Genomic DNA, 18,786 nt, shown 5'->3' on the forward strand with positions numbered 1-18,786 from the left:
GCTTTAATCTGTAACTAACCAATGCAGTACCTGCTCTGGAATGCTTGGGGCAGGGTTGAGGAAGATATACTCTGTCTCTAACCTGCTTTGTACCTGCCCTTGCAATGACTGGTGGGAGAGTGTTGAGGGAGCTTTACTCTGTTTCTAAGCAAGGCAAATATATCCTTCCTTAGATAAGGCGACCAAAACTGTGCACAATTCTAGAAAGATTAGAGAGAGAATTACACTGTATCTACATTGTGCTGTAGCTGTCCTTGGAGTGTTTATTTCGATAGTGTAGAGGGAGCTTTACTTAGTGTATAACCAATGCGGTACCTGCTCTGGGAGTGTTTGATCGAACAGTGTAGAGGGAGATTTACTTTATATGAAACAAATGCTGTATTTGCAACGGAATTGCTGGGTCAGGGTAGAAGGAGATGTACTCCGTGTAACCTGTGCTGTACCTATCCTGGGAGTGTTTGATGGGGCAGTGTAGAGGGAGCTTTACTCTGTATCTAACCACGTGCTGTATCTGCCCATGGAGTGTTTGATGGGACAGTGCAGAGGGAGCTTTACTCTGTATCTAACCCGTGCTGTACCTGCCCTGAGAATGTTTTGTGGCAGGGTTGAGGAAACGATACTCCATGTCTAACCTGTACTGCACCTGCCCTGCGACGGGTTAATGGCAAAGTGTAGAGGGAGCTTTACACTGTATCTAAACCATGTTGTACCTGCCCTGTGAGTATTTGTGATATTGTAGTCTGAGATTTACTCTGTATCAACCCTGATAGTGTTTGGGACAGGATGGAGTGAGATTTACCCTGTATCTAACCCGTGCAATACTGGTAGTTCTGATATCAGTAGTAGTGAAAATGCTAAAATATATTATTAAGCATGTAGTAAGTAATAACACGATTGGGCAGAATGAACACGGATTTAGGAGAGGGAAATTGTACTTGACAAATCTGTTAGTATTTCTTGAGGTTGTCACTCGCAGGATAGAAAAGGGCGAACCACTTGATGTGGTTTATTTAGATTTACAAAAGGCATTCAATGAGGTGCCACACAAGAGATTATTAAACAAAATTATCGCTCGTGAGATTAGGGGTAATATATGAACAAGGATTGGTTAACTGTCAGAAAACAGAGTAGGAATAAACGGGCGATTTTCGGGTTGGCAGACTGTAAGTGGTGGGGTGCTGCAAGGATTGGTGCTTGGGCCCCAGCTATTCACAAACTATAGCAATAATTTGGATGTGGGGACCAAATGTAATATATCGAAGTTTGCTGAGGCTACAAAGCTCGTTGGGAATGTAAGTTGTGAGGAGGATGAAAAGAGGTTTCAAGGGGATATATACAGGCTCAGTGAGTGGGCAAGAACATGGTAAATGGAATATAATGTGAAGAAATGTTAAGTTAGATACTGACAGTAAAAATAGAAAGGCAGAGTATTTATTTTAAATGGTGAGTGATTGGGAAATGTTGGTGTTCAGAGGGTCCTGGTGTTCTTGTCCACAAATCGTTAAAAGTTTATACGCAAGCAATTAAGAAAGCAAATGGTATATTGGCCTTTATTACAAAAAGATTTGAGTATAAGAGTAAAGACATCTTACTGCAATTATAAAGGGCTCCGGTGAGACCACACCTGGAGTATTGTGTACAGTTTTGTTCTCCTTACGTAAGGAAAGATAAACTTGCTATAGAGGGAGTGCAATGAAGGTTCGCCAGACTGATTTCTGGGATGGGGGGATTGTCCTATGAAAAATTGAGTAGACGATGCCTATATTCGCTCTCGTACAGAAGAATGAGAGATGAGAGACGACGCCAACATCCCATGAACGAATTTTTAAAAAGAGATACGACCTGTTTAAATTTGATCAAGGATACCAGCCAAATTATTAGAGACACTCCCTGTCCTTCAGGACCTGTGTCCAGGGGTGAAGCTCATGGGTTTATCTGATCATCTTTGGATTAAATGTTGTGCTCATTAAGCAGTGCACCTCGTGCCAGCATCAAACACTCTCCAGTCGGGCACAGCGCGGGTTAGATACAGAGTGAACCCATCGGTCGCTCCCCGACACAGATACTGAGGGACAAGGAGTGTCTGGGACATTTGGCATTTCGCACTCAATAAGGTATAAATTGATCCTGTACCTCTCCCCATTAATCCTGGGCTTCACACGGGTCAAATCCTGCTCCTGTTTCCCTTCCTGTAACAGCACTGAGCTCAATCAAGCCGAAAATGATCAGGGCTCAGGGATGTTGATTGTTAGGCACTGCAGTGATGTCATAAAGCAGGGCCATCAGCCCAGCTGATCCTCTCCATGTCCCTTTAAAGGAGGAGAGCTGGGACATCCTGTCTCAACACACATCCCCCTGTTCATACTGAGAATCCCCGGGGAAGGTCCAAGGCCCAGAGTGTGGAACACAACCAAGGGGGAAAGAGGAGGAGAGAAGGGACATCATGTCTCAACACACATCCCCCTGTTCATACTGAGAATCCCCGGAGAAGGCCCAAGGCACAGAGTGTGGAACACAACCAAGGGGGAAAGAGGAGGAGAGAAGCGGAGGGAAATCAAGGAGTAGGGACTGAGGACCACCAAGCTTCAGTTTTAGAGCCTGGAGATCAGTGAGTTCTGTAGTTTCAGGATCCAGGGAGAGAACAAGGAGCAGATGGGGAGACTGGTGTGGATTCCAGCACAGTGAGGATTTAGGGGGAGGGAGATTGTTTCGGGTTAGGGGTGTGGGAGGGACAAGAGAGGAAAGGTTAGAGGAGCAATTACTGCAGCAGTGTCCATCAATAGTGAGAGAGAGAAGGTGGGGGTCAGAGTGGGCCCTGGACAGGCCGGTAAACTGTTCGTTTGCTGTGACCAGCTTTCCTTCTGTCACAAATAGCCTCCTGTAGCCCAATGACACAAACAGCCCATTAAACGCCCAATGTCCTTTCGTGGGGTGAGGTCTCCCTTTGTGAAACATCGGCTGTTGTTAAAGCTTCTCATTCTGACACGCTCACAGTGAGACAATATCCACTGTCCCTTTTATTCCATGGGCTTCATCTTTGCCGGTATTGGTAACACGCCCGGGATCACTAAACACAAAACCCAGTCTGTGAATCACTTTCAGCTACTGGACTTAGCGTGTGCCCCACAGCATCTCTCTCACCTCCAATGTATGAATAGAGCATCATGCCCGCAAAGCTGGTTTAAGTTTATTTCCACGCAGCAAATCTATTTAAGAAAAGCCTGTAGGCCGATGAGACACTGTTCAGGTGCCAGTGTGCTGCTGGTTTGTCCGGCATTTTGCCTGTAATGGAAAATAACTGAACATTTCTCCCAGTGGAACCTTTGCTGTAATGAAATGTGTCTTTTAATAAGCCTCACGTCCTTGCTCATGTCTGCTGCAATTGTGCATAAAAGGGATGTGTGAAGTGATGGTCTTTGTATTGAGATGTGAAACAAGGAAACGGTATCTGTGTGTGGCAGTGACACAGCCTTGTGGTCAGAGGCAGAACCATGCACCGATATCCTTGTGCTTATGGTTTGAGCAGGGTTAGTTCATGAATGCTCAAGCTAAGAGCTACCAGGGATTGGGAGCAGCGGCAGTAAATAAAATCTAAATGCAAATTCCGATGTAGTTTATCTTAATTTATTCCTATTTTAATGGCTTTTGCTGAATGTGTCCCATGCCAAGTGCCAGGATATTGGATCAGGCCCACCCTAGAAAATGAGTTTGACACGCTGAGGAAGACAATGTCAACCGGATTCCCACATCCACAACCTGACAACTTCTTTACAATCTCAAGCTAGTTTGTAAGACATGACCTTGTTTTCCGGAATCCATGTTCAGTATCTCTAATGGCCCCTTCACTTTCCACATGATGGAAAACAGGATCTCTCAGGATTCCTTCAAGCTCCTTCCCAGTGATCGAGGTCACTTGATGGGCCTTCAGTTCCTGAGCTCTGACTTTTGCACAATTGAAAAATGGGAACTACATGTGCTACCTTCCAATCTCAGGGAACAACCCATGACTCTACTGAGCTGTTGGAGATATGGGCAAGGGGCTGGCAGAGCACCCATCCCATCTTTCTTAGCACCTTTGGGTGGATATCATCCACATCTTACACTGTCAAGATTAACCCGCACGAGTTGCTGTCAGTGAAGAGAGATGAGAAAGACCAAAGTCTCACTTGCCCCTCTCAGTATGACCCTGAAGGACAGTGTCCATGCTGAAGTTCTTCCCCCATCTGATCCTCCCCCCAGCTTGTCCTCTCTGAGCTCCAGCCACGTGATGCTAAACACTCGGATGGGAAAGAGAAAAATCTACAGCAATGTGTTGAAAGTAACACGAATTTATTTGTCTACACCCCAAATATTAATCTCCAGTCCAGTTACAGGAGTTTCCATCAGCGGAAACAAACCCCAACAGTCAGAATGAACGTGGTTCAGTCGGGTTGTGATTAACAGCAACAATAACAACATAACTCAACCCCTACAATCATTTGTGAACTCGCTGGTGCCTCAACAGGTGGGATGACTGAGTGAATCCTTTCCCACACACAGAGCAGGTGAACGGCCTCTCCCCAGTGTGAATTCGCTGGTGCCTCAACAGATGGGATGACCGAGTGAATCCCTTCCCACACTCAGAGCAGGCGAATGGCCTCTCCCCAGTGTGAGCTCGCTCGTGCCTCAACAGGTGCAATGACTGAATGAATCCCTACCCGCACTCAGAGCAGGTGAACGGCCTCTTCCCGGTGTGAATTCGCTGGTGTGCCAGCAGATTGGATGACTCATTGAATCCTTTCCCAAACTCAGAGCAGCTGAACGGCCTCTCCCCAGTGTGAATTCGCTGGTGTGTCAGCAGGGTGGATGACTGAGTGAATCCCTTCCCACACACGGAACGGGTGAACGGCCTCTCCCCGGTGTGAATTCGCTGGTGTGTCAGCAGGGTGGATGACTGAGTGAATCCCTTCCCACACACGGAACAGGTGAACGGCCTTTCCCCAGTGTGAATTCGCTGATGTATCAGCAGGTTAGATGACTGAGTGAATCCCTCCTGACACTCGGAGCAGGTGAACGGCCTCTCCCCAGTGTGAACTCGCTGGTGTGTTTCCAGCTGGGACGGGTAGTTGAAACGTTTCCCACAGTCCCCACATTTACACAGTTTCTCCCCAGTGTGACTGCGCTTGTGTCTCTCCAGGTTGGATGATCGGCTGAAGCCTTGTCCACACACAGAGCACGTGTACACTTTCTCCACCTATGCATCCATAGTTGCTGGATGATAATCCATTCCCGATGAATCGAGTGATTTCGTTGGATGTTAATGTGATGTTTGTTTTGAGCCTCCGGTCTATAAATCCTCCCCTTTTAATACCCTGTAAAGTGAATTTCAGTCAAGAAAAAGGGTGGATGAGAGAGAACCCACAAAAACACAAAGGCACTTTGAGAAATTGAGCTTAATGAACTTGGTAATTTGTGGGGCCAGCACTAGAAATGGTAACCATGAAAACTTCCAGTTTGTGGTAAAACCCAAATGGTTTATCAATATCCTTCAGGAAAGGGAACCCACCTCCATTGACAGCCCCACATGGGGAATTGTTGGTCCCACTGGGCCCAGAAATACTGGGGGTGAAACCCAGCAGCTTTTCCTCCATCTCCACTCCAGCTCAAACAGATGCAACAAACAGACCCACACAGGAGGCCAGGTATCCAAAGCGTCTTTCTAGCATTTGCAGCATAGTTGAGAGGCGATTTATTCTAAATTGCCCGAGATTTGTAGACTTGAGATCCTAGTTTTTACATAAGAACATAAGAACATAAGAATTAGGAACAGGAGTACGCTATCTAGCCCCTCGAGCCTGCTCCGCCATTCAATAAGATCATGGCTGATCTGGCCGTGGACTCAGCTCCACTTACCCCCCCTCTCCCCGTGACCCTTAATTCCCTTATTGGTTAAAAATATATCTATCAAAAATATATCTATCTGTGACTTGAACACATTCAATGAGCTAGCCTCAACTGCTTCCTTGGGCAGAGAATTCCACAGATTCACAACCCTCTGGCAGAAGAAATTCCTTCTCAACTCGGTTTTAAATTGGCTCCTCCGTATTTTGAAGCTTTGCCCCCTAGTTCGAGTCTCCCCTACCAGTGGAAACAACCTCTCTGCCTCTATCTTGTCTATCCCTTTCATGATTTTAAATGTTTCTATAAGATCACCCCTCTTCATTCTGAACTCCAACGAGTAAAGACCCAGTCTACTCAATCTATCATCATAAGGTAACCCCCCTCATCTCCGGAATCAGCTTAGTGAATCGTCTCTGTACCCCCTCCAAGCCAGTATATCCTTCCTTAAGTAAGGTGACCAAAACTGCACGCAGTACTCCAGGTGCGGCCTTACCAATACCCTATACAGTTGCAGCAGGACCTCCCTGCTTTTGTACTCCATCCCTCTCGCAATGAAGGCCAACATTACATTCGCCTTCCTGATTACCTGCTGCACCTGCAAACTATTTTTTTGGGATTCATGCACAAGGACCCCCCGGACCCTCTGCACCTCAGCATGTTGTAATTTCTCCCCATTCAAATAATATTCCCTTTTACTGTTTTTTTTCCCAAGGTGGATGACCTCACATTTTCCGAGATTGTATTCCATCTGCCAATCCTTAGCCCATTCGCTTAACCTATCCAAATCTCTGCAGCCTCTCTGAGTCCTCCACACAACCCGTTTTCCCACTAATCTTAGTGTCATCTGCAAATTTTGTTGCACTACACTCTGTCCACTCTTCCAGGTCATCTATGCATATTGTAAACAGTTCTGGTCCCAGCACCGATCCCTGTGGCACACCAGTAACCACCGATTTCCAACCCGAAAAGGACCCATTTATCCCGACTCTCTGCTTTCTCTTCGCCAGCCAATTCTCTATCCATGCTAATACATTTCATCTGACTCTGCGTACCTCTATCTTCTGCAGTAACCTTTTGTGTGGCACCTTATCGAATGCCTTTTGGAAATCTAAATACACAACATCCATCGGTACACCTCTATCCACGATGCTCGTGATATCCTCAAAGAATTCCAGTAAATTAGTTAAACATGATTTCCCCTTCATGAATACATTCTGCGTCTGCTTGATTGCACTATTCCTATCTAGATGTCCCGCTATTTCTTCCTCAATGATTTTGCTTTGTACTGGAATCCAGGTCAGCGATTGGAGCATGGGCAGAACCATCGGAACGGCCCAGGTACAGCAAGCGATGCGGCAAGCAGCAGAGGAGTGGTGAGGTCGGGGTGGAGTAGCGCCGGGAGATCGGGCCTGAGAGATTGCGGCCCACAAGAGGCGAGAATTCGGGGCTGAGAGATTGGGGCCCAGGAGAGGCAAGAGTTCGGAATGGAGAGATTGGGGCCAAGGAGAGGCGAGAGTTTGGAGAGGAGAGATTGGAGCCAAGGCGAGGCGACAGTTCGGGGAGGAGAGATTGGGGCCAAGGAGAGGCTAGAGTTCAGGGCGGAGAGATTGGGGCCCACAAGCGGCGAGAGTTCTGGGTGGCGACATTGGGCCCCACGAGAGGCCAGACTTCGGACGGAGAGATTGGGGCCCACGAAAGGCGAGAATTCGGGGCGAAGAGATTGGGCCCCACGAGAGATGAGAGTTTGGGGTGGAGAGATTGGAGCCACAAGAGGCGCGAGTTCGGGGCCCGGAATAGGCAAGGACCCAGGGACAGCATGGGCCAGACCACACTGCGATCTATGGGCAGTACAAGTCTGTGCACCAGGTCTGTGCAGCAGAGCTTGGTCTCCAGTCGTCTTGGTTAACCTTTGCCACTGGACCAAGACCTCACTCTGTTCAGCCCGTGTGGTGGATTGTGTGCAACGGTTACCCACGTTAAAATAATCCACACACAAGCATCTTCCACACTTTAATATTTAGTTCGGGACCTGGAATATCAGGTCTCAGTGAAACATCTGTGAACTCATCCGTTTTGTTTTGGAAGCGGGTCATCATCGAATCAAGGGACTTCCTAATTCTATACAGTACAGGAGGCCAGAGAGTGACTTCCGCATTCAGCGCCGACCCTGAGATGGAGCGGCTGGGAATTGCTGGACATGCTGTATAAACGCAAGTAGTTGTTTTCGTGGTGTGGGGGAGGCACTGCCCCCGGGGTTTGCTGGTGCCGGGCCTGGAGGTTTTGACACACAGGTTGAGAGCCGCATTCGGTGTTGCCCGGGACCTGAGAGCCACACTCGGTGTTGCCTGGGGCCTGAGAGCCACTTTCGGTGTTGACCGGGGCCTGAGAGCCGCACTCAGTGATGCATGGGGCCTGGTGCATGGGGCCTGGGAGCCACACTCGGTGCTGCCCGGGACTGAGAGTCACACTCCCTGTTTCCTGGCGCCTGAGAGCCACACTTGGTGATGCTGATGCCATGCTCGCTCCAATCAGTCCCCGGGAGCCTCTCCGCACAGGGGCGTGCTCTGCAGGGACCTGGCCTACCCACATTGCCCCACTGCTGATGGATATAGGGCGTAAACCGACCGGCGGAGCACTCTGGGTAAGATCATCCGCCATTGTCACGGTGAGGACGGCACAGGAGGCCATGCAGCCCATCCTGTCTGTGCCGGCTCTTTGGTGAAGCTGTTCAATGAGTCTCACTCCACTGCCCTTTACCTATTGCTTGGTATATTTTTCCCAGCAAGTATTTATCCCATTCCCTTTTAAAAGTTACAATTCAATCTGCTTCCACCACCCTTTCAGACAGTGCAATCTGGATCATAACAATTCGCTGAGTAACAAATTATCCCACATCTCACCTCTCGTTATTTTGCCAATCATCGGACGTCTGACTCCTCTGGTTACCTACCCTAATGCCACTGGAAATACTTTTTCCATATTTACTCTATCTAAATCGTTCATAATTTTGTACATCTCCATCAAATCGCCTTTTACCATTTCCTCCTCTCTGGAGAAAACTTCACTAGGCTCTCCACATCACGGAAGTCCCATCTCCCTGGCACCATTCCTTCTGCACCTTCTCTAAAAGCTTGCCATCATTACGAAAGTTTGGAGCCCAAACTTGAACACAATTCTCCAGCTGAGGCCTAACCAGTGTTTTATAAAGGTTTAGCAAATTAAACATCAAATGCTGATATTTCTCTGATGGGGTTTAAAGGGCGAGGTCCATCTAGTCAGTTGGATGTGTCAATGAGACTGTGAACCTGAAGAAGTGCATTTAGAGTGGAGATCCAGAACATGCTGTGTAACCGGGCGCAAACACTCCTGCACAACCCACACATCACTTGTTTCCCATTTGGCATTAAAGTAATGTGTTAATTGCAACAATTCAGTTGATTTGATTTCAAATAGTTTAGGATAGAAATTGAATCATGTTTCTATGATTTTTCCCCAAATCAGATTCAAGGCCTCAATTTTTTTCTTCATCTGTGTGCAGTCACAGGTTTCCAAACCTGAGACTGTACATTGGGATTCCAATCCTGGGACTGTACATGGGGTTTCTAACCCTGGGAGAGTAATTGGGCATTCTAACACTGGGAGAGTAAATGGGGATTCTCACCCTGGGACCAGATATGGGGGTTCTAACCCAGGCACTGTAAATGGTGATTCTAACCCTGGGGCTGTACATGGGGATTTTATCCCTGGGCGAGTATGTGGGCATTCTAAACCTGGGAGAGTACATGGGGAATCTACCCTGGGACTGTACATGGGGATTCTAACCCTGGGACTGTACATGGGGATACTGTCCCTGGGACTGTACATGGCGTCCAGGCATTCGGGCCCCCTTCAGAGATGACTGAGCCTCTAATTCCCCGCAGTGCTCCAGATGTGGTCTAGCCAGGGCTTTGTGCAGCTGCAGATGGATGGCAGCACTCATGGAACAGTACGATGGCAGGTAGCTTACTATTGACTTTCATTTTAAACTTTTAATCAACTTGGGAAAACTTTTAAAACTTCAAGAGAAACTTTTAAACAACTGGAGAAACTTTTGAAACCTCTGGAGAAAATTTTAAATAACTTGGGAAACCTTTTTTAAAACTCTGGGAGAAACTTTTAAAACTTCTGAAGAAACTTTTAAACAATGTGGAGGAACCTTTAAGAATAATTTTCTTTTAAAAATGTTTTATTAAGCAATTGAATACTGTACCCCAATCTAAATAGAAAATAGTTTGGTGTGTTTTATTAGCATCATTTTCAGCCATTGAAAACCAGGTTACTCACGACGACGCCCAGCAAGCAGGTGTGCCTCCGACCCGGCGACCGCGACATCACCCGGCCCCTCCTGCGGCGGGCCTACATCCCTCGAGCGGCAGGTTTTCATCCCTCCAGCAGCGGGCCTACATGTCTCTCCTTGTCGACGGCTGGACCTCCCCTTCCCCACTGGTGGCCTGGTTATGATTCTTTCACCCTCCTACTCCTTTCTGACCTCCCACTTGGTACTCCAGCAGACAACTGATTTCCTAATGCCTGCCCCCAACCAAGCCTCGGACCACTTACCAACAAGGGTGCTACTCAGCACCGAGCTTGCAGCCAACATTTCGCCTTCGGCAATTAGGCTCATACAGAAGTGCCTGGTCTCCAGTCGTCTTGGATCCCTTGCCACTGGACCAAGACCTTGCTCAGCTATGCCACCCCACGTTAAAAGAACTCACACACAGGGATCTTCCACTCCGTTAACATGAAGTTCGGGACCTGAAACGTCAGGACTCCCATTGGACAACACCAACAGCAACAGGCCAGAATGCCGCACCACCATAGTTGCCCGGGAACTTAGAAGCTTTGACATCGACATCGCCACCCTAAGCGAGATCCAGCAGGCAGGGGAAGGCCAGCTCAATGAACAAGATGGAGGTTACACCTTTTTCTGGAAAAGAATACCAGAGGAATAACGCCACCTTCATAAAGTTGGCTTCGCCATCAAAATGAGCTGTTCAACAGCCGCAAAGACACCCCCTGTGCGGTTAACGAACGCCTCTTGACGCTTCAACTCACCCTATTCCGGAACCAATGTGCAACAGTCATCGGTGCGTATGCCCCAACAGTCGATTCAATGGAGGAGACCAAAGAGGGTTTTTATTCCAACTCCGAAACATCCCTGTCCTGCGTCCCTGCAGGCGACATACTCGTCCTGTTACGTGACTTCAACGCCAGGGTCGACAAAGACATAGTCCTCTGGGGAGGCATGATTGGCAGGGAGGGGGTAGGGAAAGGCAACTCCAGTAGTACCCTAATCCTGACAAAATGTCAAGAACATGAACTTCTCATCACCAACACCTTGTTCCACCAGAGGGACAAATACAAGGCATCGTGGCAACACCTTCGCTCCAAACACTGGCACCAGCTCGACTATGTTATCGTCCGAGCCAGGGATCGTGAGGGTGTGCGCATCACCCATGTCATGACAGGAGCTGACGACTGCTGGACGGACGACCGCCTGATCCATTATCGACATTAACATAGCCCCAAAACGGAGGGGACAGCAGAAGCAGTGCCACAAGAAAGTCAATGCCAGGGCACTTAAAGACCCAGCTAAGAGAGCCCTATACAGCCAACGCTTTAGACCTAACCTGAAGTGCCTTGATGACGCTGAGATACTGAATGCCCACAGCGCTTGGTCTGCCCTCCAGGCCTCCAAAACCAGTGCCTGTGAAGAGACACTTGGTCATTCAACCAGAACACACCAGGACTGGTTTGATAAGAATTCTCAGGAGATCAATCAATTAATATTTCTGAGCCTCAAGCAACAACCCAACACAGGAGCAGCAAAGCGGCTCAAAGCTGAGATCCAACAAAACACCTGGGACCTAAAGTACAGATGGTGGAGGGAGAAAACACAGGAGATACAACTGGCCAACAGCCATGATGTGCGTGGATTCTTCATATCAGTCAAGGCTACCTACGGTCCAAACTCCCAAGGTCCCACCCCACTGCTGGCCAAGAATGGGGAAACACTCATCAAGGACACCGAGGTTGTCAAGGCCCGCTGGAAGGAGCACTTCAAAGATCTCCTCAATCGAGATTCTGAATTTGACTCGAGTGTTCTCGACTCCATCCCACAGCATGCATCCCGCCACCACCTCAGTAAAATACCAACGTTGCATGAGGTAGGAAAAGCCATAAGACAGCACAAGAACAACAAGGCGACGGGAGCGGATGGATTCCCTACTGAGGCGCTAAAGCATGGCGGAGATGCGCTGTTGGCATGGATACATGACCTCATCGCTCTCATCTGGAGGGAGGAGAGCATGACGGGAGATCACAGAGATGCAGTGATCGTGACCATCTTTAAAAAAGGGGGGCAATTCCAACTGCAGCAACTACAGAGGAATCTCCCTGCTAATCAGCCACTGGGAAAGTTTTTGCCAGAGTCCTCTTCAACCATCTTCTCCCTGTGGCCGAGGAGCTCCTCCTGGAGTCACAGTGTCCCACGGGGCACAACGGACATGATCTCTGCAGCGCGACAGCTGCAGGAAAAATGCAGGGACCAGCGCCAGCCGTTATACATGGGCTTTTTCAACCTTACAAAGGGCTTTGACACTGTGAACCATGAGACTCTATGGAGTGTTCTCCTCCATTTCGGATGCCCTCAAAAATTTGTCAACATCCTTCGCCTGCTCCACGACGACATGCAGGCCATAATCCTTACCAACGGATCCATTACAGACACAATCCATGTCTGGACCGGGGTCAAACAGGGCTGCATCATCGCTCCCATCCTCTTCTCAATCTTCCTCACTGCCACGCTCTACCTCACAGTCAACAAGTTCTCTGCTGGAGTGGAACAAAACTACAGAACCAGCAGGATGCTGTTTAATCTTCGCCGCCTCTGGTACAAAGGCCAAGATAACCACAATCTCTGTCGTTGAGCTACAGTATGTGGACAACGCCTGCGTCTGTGCACATTCTGACGCTGAACTCCAGGATATAGTCGATGAATTTACTGAGGAACACGAAAGCATGGGCGTGACGCTAAATAGCCATAAGACAAAGATCATCCACCAGCCTGTACTCGACGTACAACACTGCCACCCAGTCATCAAGAACCACGGCATGGCCCTCGACAACATGGAGCATTTCCCATACCTCGGGAGCATCTTATCAACAAAAGCCGACATTGATGAGGAGATTCAACACCACCTCCAGTGCGGCAGTGCAGCCTTCAGCCAGCGGAGGAAAAGAGTGCTCAAAGACCAGGCCCTCAAAGCTACCACCAAGCTCATGGTCTACAGGGCTGTAGTAATACCCACCATCCTGAATGGCTCAAGACATGGACCATGTACAGTAGACACCTCAAGTCGCTGGAGATATATCACCAACGATGTCTCCGCAAGATCCTACAAATCCCCTGGGACGACAGGCACACCAACATCAGCGTGTTCATCTAGGCTAACATCCCCAACATTGAAACACTGACCACACTCGATCAGCTCCGCTGGGCAGGCAAATTAGTTTGCATGCCAGACATGAGACTCCCAAAGCAAGTGCTCTATGCGGAGGTCTTTCATGGTAAATGAGCCCAAGGTGGGCAGCGGAAACGTTACAAGGACACCCACAAAGCCTCACTGATTAAGTGCGACATCCCCACTGACACCGAGGAGTGCCTGGTCAAAGAGCGCCCTAAGTGGAGGAAGTGCTTCCGGGAGGGCGCTGAGCACCTCGAGTCTCAATGCAGAGAGCATGCAGAAATCAAGCGCAGGCAGCGGAAAGAGCGTGCGGCAAACCAGTCCTTCCCACCCATTCCCTCAACGACTATCTGTCCCACCTGTGACAGAATTTGTGGCTCTCGTATTCGACTGTACAGCCGCCAATAAACTCACTTCAGGAGTGGAAGCAAGTTTTCCTCGGTTCCGAGGGACTGCCTATGATAATGATGAGATGGGGATTCTAACCCTGGGACTGAACATGGGGATTCTAACCCAAGGCGTGAATATTTCTGGGCCTTCTCTATTACAATTGTGTAGGACTTAAACCACAAGGTCGGTACTAAGCATCGCCTTTAGGGGAGATGGTGAGAAATTCGAGGTGTGGAGAGTGAGAATAAAATATCATTGACACTCCTTTACCCACTGGGACCTGGTTGCAAACAGACACTGTCATCGCTCACTTTATTCCTGAACCAAGATGGCCGCGCATGCGCGGTGCGACTCACCGAATCAATAAGGCGGAGCACTGAACCCGGCTTCCTGCACGAAGATGGCCGCCGTTAGCCTGGGCCTGTGACCGGAAGAAAGACCCGAAGCTGCAACCGCCTACATTCCGGTTTTTATTCCGGGCTGGCGGCGGGCACCGCTGGTTTATGAAGCCTCCCACGCCACCCGCTGGTCCATTGCTCCCCTCCACCCGCTCAAATTGAGCGCTTCTGTGGAGGGCATGTTACCCATTTCTCCTTCACCACTACATTCGCCGCGAATGCTCCAAACCCAGCCAGGACACGCGCCTGCGCACTGAACTCCTGAAGTCTGGGTTCGGCATTTTCTTGCACGTGGTGCATACTGGGTAAATACGCCACCATTGCAATCCTGCCTTGGTGAATAGAACTGGATTTACTGGGATTGCTTTGGGTATTGAACCATATTCATTCTGGCAGTTATTGTTTGTTTCTGCTGATCTTAATAACCCCTATATCTGCCCTGGAGATTAATGTTCTGTATTAATGTCCTGTGATAGTTTGAACTGGTGCTCTCCTCTCTCTATCTTGCGACAGTTGGAGCTGGTGCTCTCCACTCTCTCGTCCTGTGACAGTTGGAGCTGGTGCTCTCCACTCTCTCTCCTGCGACAGTTGGTGTTGGTGCTCTCCACTCTCCCGTTGGTGTAGGAGGGAGTGCTTTAGTTTCCTGAACAATTGGTACTTCTTCTGGGGAAGGTGGGACCTGTACAATTCGGGACAGGATACACCTCAACAGCGACGGGACCAATGTTTTCGCGGGTGGTTTTGACAGTACAGTTGGGAGGGCTTTAAACTAGCTTGGCAGGGGGATGGGAACCCAGCAGAGGTCTCTGAGCTAGTTAGAGTGGGTGAGAGCTCAGATGAACAGAACCGCAAGAAAGAATGCAAAAGCCAGGAGGCAACAAAGCAGAGTAGTGGAAGTGTAAACCACAAGGTGATAAGAAGGGACAATATGTATGAATATAAAGGGGCTGCAGGAGGGGTAAAAACTAAAAATCATGATTTAAAAACTAGTATTAAGAATCTCCAGCAAAAAGCACGCAGCATTCGAAATAATGTAAATGAGTTGACGGCACAAATCATTACAAATGGGTATGATTTGGTGGCCATTACAGAAACGTGGTTACAGGGTGGCCAAGACTGGGAATTAAACATACGGGGGTATTTGACAATTCGGAAAGATAGACAAGAAGGGAAAGGAGGTGTGTTCGTTCTGTTAATAAAGGATGATATCAGGGCAGTTGTGAGAGACGATATTGGCTCGAATGAACAAAATGTTGAATCATTGTGAGTGGAGATTAGAGATAGTAAGGGGAAAAAGTCACTGATGGGCGTAGTTTATAGGCCCCCAAATAATAACTTCACGGTAGGGTTGACAATAATCAAGGGAATAATGGAGGCATGTGAAAAAAGACAGCAGTAATCATGGGGGATTTTAACCTACATATTGATTGGTCAAATCAAATCACACGGGGTAGCCTTGAGGAGGAATTCATAGAATGCATACGGGATTGTTTCTTAGAACAGTATGCTACAGAACCTACAAGGGGGCAAGCTATCTTAGATCTGGTCCTGTGCAATGAGACAGGAATAATAAACGATCTCCTCATAAAAGATCCTCTAGGAATGAGTGATCACAGTATGGTTGAATTTGTAATACAGGTTGAGGGTGAGGAAATAGTGTCTCAAACGAGCGTACTATGCTTAAACAAAGGGGACTACAGTGGGACGAGGGCAGAGTTGGCTAAAGTAGACTGGGAACACAGACTAAACGGTGGCACAATTGAGGAACAGTGGAGGACTTTTAAGGAGCTGTTTCATAGTGCTCAACAAAAATATATATATATTTTTTTGAAATTCGTAGCCAATCGTTCCAATTCTTTGTCAAATCACAAACGCCAGAGGTCACCTTGCACACGCCAAGGATCACTCTGCGCCAATGCTCTTAGCCAAAAGGCCTAGAGCCACTGCACCATTCCTGGAAGTACTGCAATACCAGGTTCGTGCCATGGAGGTGGATGGGTCAGGTCCCCCACACACCTCCGTGGAGGTGGATGGGTCAAGCCACCCCACCCACCTCCTGTTTCCAAAAAAGCAAGCATATACCTTCCTGATCCAGGGAGAACCACCCGGAGGTCATGGTGGCTACTCCCCTGTCAGGTCAGTTACGCATGATCTTAGCCAAAAGGCCGAGAAACAAAAATATATTCCAGTGAAAAAGGTGGTAAGAGATGGGATAACCAGCCATGGATAAACAAGGAAACAAAGGAGAGTATCAAATTAAAAACCAATGCGTATAAGGTGGCCAAGGTTAGTGGGAAAGTAGAAGATTGGGAAAATTTTAAACGACAGCAAAGAAAGCAATAAAGAAGGGAAAGATAGTTTACGAATGTAAACTTGTGCAAAACATAAAAACAGATCGTAAAAGCTTTTACAGATATATAAAATGGAAAAGAGTGACTAAAGTAAATGTTGGTCCCTTTAGAAGATGAGAAGGGGGATTTAATAATGCGAAATGTGGAAATGGCTGAGACCTTAAACAGTTATTTTGCTTCGGTCTTCACAGTGGAAGACACAAAAATCATGCCACAAATTGCTGGTCACGGGAATATGGGAAGGGAGGACCTTTCGATAATCACTTTGAATAGGGGAGTAGTGCTGGACAGGCTAATGGGTCTCAAGGGAGACAAGTCCCCTGGTGCTGATGAAATGCATCCCAGGGTATTAAAAGAGATGGTGGAAGTTATAGAAAATGCTTTCGTAAAATTCTACCAACATTCTCTGGACTCTGGGGAGGTGCCATCGGATTGGAACGCAGCTAATGTAACGCCTCTGTTTAAAAAAGGGGGCAGACAAAAAGCAGGTAACTATTCGCCGGTTAGTTTAACACCTGCAGTGGGGAAAATGTTTGAAGCTATCATTAAGGAAGAAATAGCGGGACATTTAGATAGGAATAGTGCAATCAAGCAGACGCAAGATGGATTCATGAAGGGGAAATGATGTGTAACTAATTTATTGGAAGTCTTTGAGGATATAAAGAGCATGATGGATAGAGGTATACCGATGGATGTGGTGTATGTAGATTTCCAAGAGGCATTCGATAAGGTGCCACACAAAAGGTTAATGCAGAAGATAAATGTATGCTGAGTCAGAGGAAATGTATTAGCGTGGATCGAGAATTGGCTGGCTAACTGAAAGCAGAGAGTCGGGATAAATGGGTCCTTTTCGGGTTGGAAATCGATGGTTAGTGGTATGCCACAGGGATCAGTGCTGGGACCACAACTGTTTACAATATACATCGATGACCTGGAAGAAAGGACAGAGTGAAGTGTAACACAATTTACAGATGACACAAAGGTTAGTGGGAAAGCGGGTTGTGTGAGGACACAGAGAGGCTACAAAGAGATTTAGATAGGATAAGCGAATGGGCTAAGGTTTGGCAGATGGAATACAATGTCGGAAAATGTGAGTTCATCCAACTTGGGACAAAATAACAGTAAAAGGGAATATTATTTGAAAGGGGAGAAATTACATCATGCTGCAGTGCAGAGGGACCTGGGTGTCCTCGTGCATGAATCACAAAAAGTTAGTTTGCAGCTACAGCAGGTAATCAGGAAGGCGAATGGAATGTTGGGCTTCATTGCGAGAGGGATGGAGTACAAAAGCAGGGAGGTCCTGCTGCAACTGTGCAGGGTATTGGTGAGGCCGCACCTAGAGGACTGCGTGCAGTTTTGGTCACCTTTCTTAAGGAAGGATATATTAGCTTTGGAAGGGGTACAGACACGATTCACTAGGCTGATTCCGGAGAAGAAGGGGTTACCTTATGATGCTAGATTGAGTAGACTGGGTCTTTACTCGTTGGAGTTCAGAAGGATGAGGGGTGATCTTATAAAAACATTTAAATTAATGAAGGGGATAGACAGGATAGAGGCAGAGAGGTTGTTTCCACTGGTCGGGGACACGAGAACTAGGGGGCACAGCCTCAAAATACGGGGGAGCCAATTTAAAACCGAGTTGAGAAGGAATTTGTTCTCCCAGAGGGTTGTGAATCTGTGAAATTCTCTGTCCAAGGAAGCAGTTGAGGCTAGCTCATTGAATATATTCAAATCACAGATAGATAGGTTTTTAGCCAGTCAGGTTATTAAGGGTTATGGGGAGGGGGCGCGTAAGTGGAGCTGAGTCCACGGCCAGATTAGCCGTGATTTTGTTGGGTGGCGGAACAGGCTCGAGGGGCTAGATGGCCCACTCCTGTTCCTAATTCTTATGTTCTTCTGTTCTCATGTTCTTATTAATGTTGGGGAAGTACAGAACCAGGGGTCACAGTCTTAGGATAAGGGTAAGCCATTTAGGACCGAGATGAGGAGAAACGTCTTCACCCAGAGCGTGGTGAACCTGTGGAATTCTCTACCATAGAAATTTGTTGAGGCCAATTCACTAAATATCTTCAAAGAGGGGTTAGATGTAGTCCTTACTACTAGGGGGGTCAAGGGGTATGGTGAGAAAGCAGGAATTTGGAACTGAAGTTGCATGTTCAGCCATGTACTCATTGAATGGCGGTGCAGGCTCGAAGGTCCGAATGGCCTACTCCTGCACCTATATTCTATGTTTCTATGTTTCTATACATATTGAATAAATCA

At 47.7% G+C, this 18,786-nt stretch overlaps 1 pseudogene; it reads right to left on the minus strand.

The window, feature by feature from the left end:
• Nucleotides 1-16,111: 16,111 nt before the first annotated feature.
• On the minus strand, nt 16,112-16,350 carry LOC139235745 (U2 spliceosomal RNA; annotated as a pseudogene).
• Between the last annotated feature and the right edge of the window lie 2,436 nt (nt 16,351-18,786).

The sequence above is a fragment of the Pristiophorus japonicus genome, chromosome 23 (genome assembly GCF_044704955.1).
Source record: "Pristiophorus japonicus isolate sPriJap1 chromosome 23, sPriJap1.hap1, whole genome shotgun sequence".
NCBI lineage: Eukaryota > Metazoa > Chordata > Chondrichthyes > Pristiophoridae > Pristiophorus > Pristiophorus japonicus.